Source organism: Nerophis ophidion, linkage group LG17, assembly GCF_033978795.1.
Source record: "Nerophis ophidion isolate RoL-2023_Sa linkage group LG17, RoL_Noph_v1.0, whole genome shotgun sequence".
Lineage (NCBI taxonomy): Eukaryota > Metazoa > Chordata > Actinopteri > Syngnathiformes > Syngnathidae > Nerophis > Nerophis ophidion.
Genome location: NC_084627.1, coordinates 2,742,873 through 2,748,872, shown reverse-complemented (window position 1 = coordinate 2,748,872; position 6,000 = coordinate 2,742,873). Strand labels below are relative to the sequence as shown.

At 42.2% G+C, this 6,000-nt stretch overlaps 1 protein-coding gene across 3 annotated transcripts in view; it reads left to right on the top strand.

Moving 5' to 3' along the window:
• pdlim5b (PDZ and LIM domain 5b) overlaps positions 1-6,000 on the top strand; it is a 201,158-nt gene continuing 195,158 nt past the window's right edge. For 2 of the 3 annotated variants that reach the window (XM_061875714.1, XM_061875713.1), the window contains exon 1: positions 3-220. The gene's annotated coding sequence lies outside the window, so the exon portion shown is untranslated. Of the gene's footprint in view, positions 221-6,000 lie in introns of all 3 variants that reach the window. The other variant, XM_061875712.1, reaches the window with a different exon arrangement.

Here is a 6,000-nt window from a genome sequence, read left to right as displayed (position 1 = left end):
ATTCAGCCGTAAAACAAGCCTAAGCCTGTCGCTGTAGCCCGGGGCCACTCACCTCTCTCTCTCGCCCTTTCTCTCTCTCGCTGCTGTGAGCCCTCCTACCGGCATGCTTGCATGCGGAAGTCCCAGTTCCGCTCACTCAGTCCGGAGCTGAGAACCGACAGCCTCCTCGTCTCTCTCCTCCACCACCGAGCACCGGCAGACAGCGGCGTCGCAAGGCAAGGTAAGCCCGGGACAGTGCACTTTTCTCGGGGAGAGGCGTACGCTCGCGTCGCCTGGCTGGTGCTTTACGCGCGACCTTTAAACAACACGCTGGCTTGAATTCTAAGCAATATTAATGTCACGTTTGAGTTGTAGTTCAGTTTTACGAAGAAACTTTATGAAAAGTTACTAGTTTTAGTCAGTTATTTGCTTGTTTACTGTTGGATTAATGCTAAAGTGGTGCAAACAAGTAAACAGACTTGATTATGACTTTCTCATGACTCCTATACGTGGGGTGTGGCTGCATGTGTCGGGTTATAAGAAAGTACACATAATTAGGCTCCAATTTACATTTGACTTGATTAAAATGTGTTTTTAAGGCTATATGCTAGACTAAAAACCTTGTTTCCATATGAGTTGGGAAATTGTGTTAGATGTAAATATAAACGGAATACAATGATTTGCAAATCCTTTTCAACCCATGTTCAGTTGAATGCACTACAAAGACAAGATATTTGATGTTCAAACTCATAAACTTTTTTTTTTTTTTGCAATTAATAATTAACTTAGAATTTCATGGCTGCAACACGTGCCAAAGTAGTTGGGAAAGGGCATGTTCTCCACTGTGTTACATCACATTTTCTTTTAACAACACTGAATAAACGTTTGGGAAGTGGAATTATTTACCATTCTTGTTTTATGTAGAGCAGGGGTCAGGAACCTTTTTGTCTGAGAGAGCAAAGAAGCCAAATATTTTAAAATGTATTTCCCTAAGAGCCATATAATATTTTTTTAACACTGAACACAACTAAATGCTTGTTTTGGGCTTCACGGTGGCAGAGGGGTTAGTGCGTCTGCCTCACAATACAAAGTTCCTGCAGTCCTGGGTTCAAATCCAGGCTCGGGATCTTTCTGTGTGGAGTTTGCATGTTCTCCCCGTGAATGCGTGGGTTCCCTCCGGGTACTCCGGCTTCCTCCCACTTCCACAGACATGCACCTGGGGATAGGTTGATTGGCAACACTAAATTGTCCCTAGTGTGTGAATGTGAGTGTGAATGTTGTCTGTCTATCTGTGTTGGCCCTGCGATGAGGTGGCGACTTGTCCAGGGTGTACCCTGCCTTCTGCCCGATTGTAGCTGAGATAGGCGCCAGCGCCCCCCGCGACCCCGAAAGGGAATAAGCGATAGAAAATGGATGGGATGGATGGACAACTAAATGCGTGCATTCTTAAGTAACACCAACATTTCCAGAGTATAATAGATCTCTTATTCTTTGTATTAACATTGTTATTCTGAAGTTAACTGTGGAGGGGGCGTGGCCTGCGGGCCTGCAGCAAAGCGGGATATTGCCAGGACCGGCCTCGAAATCAGCGACAGGTGCATAGATGGCCCACCTGGGCTTTGTTATCTAATCACCTGTCGCTCTGTTATAAGCAGCAGCCAGGAGGAGAGACAGGGTTGGGGCTGGAGCCAGAGGGCGAGTGAGGACGAAAGAGAAAAAGACAATTGCTGGAAAGCAACTGAGAGAAAAATAAAATTAATCAATATTGTAACCCTAAAACAGGCTCTTGGTGGTCTGAAGAACCCCCAGGAGGGCACGCCCCACACTAACCAATAATAAATAAATTACTTCTTACCATTAACGCAACTTTTTGAACATAAAAAAGCAGGAGAATGTTTTATATTTTGAAGGTTATTTTTAACACTGTGATTACAAGTGGAATTATTCATTACTTATCGTGTTAAGCAATGTCAGCTCAGATTTATCCGAGAGCCAGATGCAGTCATCAAAAGAGCCACATCTGGCTCTAGAGCCATAGGTTCCCTACCCCTGATGTAGAGCTTAAGTTGTTCAACAGTCCAGGGTCTTGTTGTCGTATTTTACGCTTCATAATGCGCCACACATTTTCGATAGGAGACATGTCTGGACTGCAGGCGGGCCAGGAAGGTACCCGCACTCTTTTAATATGAAGCCACGCTGTTGTAACACGTGGCTTGGCATTGTTTTGCTGAAATAAGCAGGGGCGTCCATGATAACGTTGCTTGGATGTCAACATATGTTGCTCCAAAACCTGTATGGACCATTCAGCATAAATGGTGCCTTCACAGATGTGTAAGTTACCCATGCCTTGTGCACTAATACACCCCCATTCTATCACAGATGCTGGCTTTTGAACTTTGCGTCTATAACAATCCGGATGGTTATTTTCCTCTTTGTTCCGGAGGACACCACGTCCACAGTTTCCAAATATAATTTGAAATGTGGACTTGTCAGACCACAGAACACTTTTCCACTTTGCATCAGTCCATCTTAGATGAGCTCGTCGGGCCAAGCGAAGCCGGCGGCGTTCCTGGGTGTTGTTGATAAATGGCTTTCGCTTTGCTTAGTAGAGCTTTAACTTTCACGTACAGATGTAGCAACCAACAGTAGTTACTGACAGTGGTTTTCTGAAGTGTTCCTGAGCCCATGTGGTGATATCCTTTACACACTCATGTCGGTTTTTGATGCAGTACCGTCTGAGGGATAGTAGAGCTTTATCTTGCACATTTAATGCGAAAAAAAACACTTACCAATCGAAGGATTTAGGTTGCTCCATTATCACGAGATGCGAAAGTCCTGATCGTTTTTCGGCCATGCTATGGCTATGAATAGCGTCAATAGCTATTCGTTCAATAGCTTCAGTTTCTTCTTCAATACTTTCATACTCCAACCATCTGTTTCAATACAAGCGTAATCTGTTGAATCGCTTAAGCCGCTGAAATCCGAGTCTGAATCCGAGCTAATGTCGCTATATCTTGCTGTGGTATTCGCCGTTACATTGGCAGCCCTGTATGACGTCACAGGGAAATGGATAGTTGCATCGCAAATAGCGAAAATCAAGCACTTTGAAGCTTTTTTTAGGGATATTCGGGGACCGGTAAAATTTTGAAAAAAAATTCAAAAAATACAACAAGCCACCGGGAACTGATTTTTATTGTTTTTAACCCTTTTGAAATTGTGATAATGTTCCCCTTTAAGTGCTTGAATTTGGCCATGGAAAAAGTGTACGAACCCTGAATATAACTTGTTGACAGAAATCCGTCTTCATTAAATGTGTTATAAATTCAGGTTACAACATGTAGTTGTTCCGGCACAAAGGTGAGCTGCAGATAATAACAACACAACACTGCCAAAACTCGAGGTCGACGGTTTCTAGTTCAGCAAGGCAGGGCGTCGGCACGTTAAATCACAAGTAATGCCCATTCTTTTCTTCTTTTTTTCAATTCCTCAGTCGTAAATGAACTCGATGAGGACATGGGATGATGTAACCGAGCAACATTGCCACCTGACGTGTTGTGGAATGTGCATGACTTGTAAAATCAAACAAATCACGCTTTTAATTGCAGCTGAAACTCACAGAAACTATTTTTTTCCCTTTATATGAGTACTGTCAAAATTTCTGCCAGAAGCAATTGTACATTTCATACATGCGGTAAAAGGGCGTCGAGGTCACGCCTGTGAATAATATTTACATTAAACACAGGTGAGCCATGATTGAGTACCTGTCAAGAACACTTCTCTACTCAGGAGTGATTTCTAAACGGATGTTAAACTCCATTTCAATTACAGGGGAACAGGGGGCACTTCTCCTGTCATTAGTATTCTATTTTCTATATAATTAGGCGTATACCATAGCCAAATTGCTAAGGTAGTGATACATAAACTCAAAGTCATACATTGGATCCTGTATGAGAAGAGTGCTGAACTGTTTTTAAGGACCTACGACAAAACTGTACTTAAAGAGGCATTATGCTGTGTTCAAGACTCGATGTCTAAACATAAGTCAAAGATTCTCTATATGACAGGACCACTCTGCCGTTTCAGCAAACCCGTTAGTCTAAAGATTCTCTGTATAACAGGAGCGTTCTGCTGTTTTTAAAGGGGAACATTATCACTATTTCAAAAGGGTGAAAAACAATAAAAATCGGTTCCCAGTGGCTTGTTGTATTTTTTGAAGTTTTTTTCAAAATGTTACCGGTCTCGGAATATCCCTAAATAAAGCTTTAAAGCGCCTTATTTTCGGCTCTCTGCGAAGACACTGGCCATTTCCCTGTGACGTCACACAGTGCTGCCAATGTAAACAAACAATGGGAATACCACAGCAAGATATAGCGACATTAGCTCGGATTCGAACTCTGATTTCAGCGACTTAAGCGATTCAACAGATTACGCATGTATTGAAACGGATGGTTGGAGTATGAAAATATTGAAGAAGAAACTGAAGCTATTGAGCGAATAGCTATTGACGCTATTCATAGCCATAGCATGGCCGAATAGCTGCGTTAGCATCGCAGGGAAAATGTGCGGACCAAACGATCAGGACTTTCGCATCTTTTGACACTGGAGCAACTTAAATCCGTCGATTGGTAAGTGATTTTTTCGCATTAAATGTGGGTGGAAGGAAACGTAATATAGTTGCAAATGCATCTGCAGGTTATCCATACATCTCTGTGCCATGTCTGCTTTGGCATCGCCGGTAAATAGAATGTTAGCATCGATTAGCGTAGCATGTTAGCATAGATTAGCTGGCAGTCACGCTGCGACCAAATATGTCTGATTAGCACATAAATCAACAACATCAACAAAACTCACCTTTGTGATTTAGTTGACTTTATCATTGCAAATGCATCTGCAGGTTATCCATACATCTCTGTGCCATGTCTGTCATCGCCGGTAAAATGTCTACTTTCGAATCTTCGGGCCAGTGGTGCAACTTGAATCCCTCCCTGTTAGAGTTGTTACACCCTCCGACAACACACCGAAGAGGCATGATGTCTCCAAGGTTCCAAAAAATTGTCGAAAAAACGGAAAATAACAGAGCTGAGACCCGGTGTTTGCAATGTGTTCGAGGAAATGAAAATGGCGGCTGTATTACCTCGGCGACGTCACATTCTGACGTCATCGCCACCAGCGCGATTAACAGAAAGGCGTTTAATTCGCCAAAATTCACCCATTTAGAGTTCGGAAATCGGTTAAAAAAATATATGGTCTTTTTTTCTGCACCATCAAGGTATATATTGACACTTACATAGGTCTGGTGATAATGTTCCCCTTTAAGACTCGATGTCTAAACACAAGTCAAATATTCTCCATATGTCAGGACCACTCTGCTGTTTCAGCAAACCCGTTAGTCTAAAGATTCTCTGTATGACAGGAGCGTTCTGCTGTTTTTAAGGCTCGATGTCTAAACACAAGTCAAAGATTCTCCAAATGACAGGACCACGCTGCCATTTCAGCAAACTCTTTAGTCAAATTATTTTATTCTATATGACAGAAATGTTTTGCTGTTCTTAAGGACCTACAGCTAACCTCCACTCAAAAGTTCCTCTATAGGACACAGGCTGTGTTTAAGCATCTGCTTTCAAAACATTAGTCAAAGATCCTCTATATAAAAAGACTCTTCTGCAATTTTAGCAAACATTCTAGTCAAAAGATCCTCTGTATGACAAGAGTGTTCTGCTGTTTTTAAAGACTTACCATAAAATAGTACTGAAAGATCCTCTCTATGACCGGAGCGTTCTGCTGTTTTTTAGGATCTGCTACGTAAATGTTAGTCAAAGGTCTTCTATATAATAATAACACTGCTGTTTTAGCAAACACGCTAGTCAAAAGGTCCTGTATATCAGTGGTCCCCAACCACCGGGCCGCGGCCCAGCCCCGGGCCGTGGCCCGATTGGTACCGGGCCGCAGAAGAATTTTTTCTAAAAGAAAAAAAAATGTTTTTTTTTTTTTTTGATTAAATCAACATAAAAAACACAATAT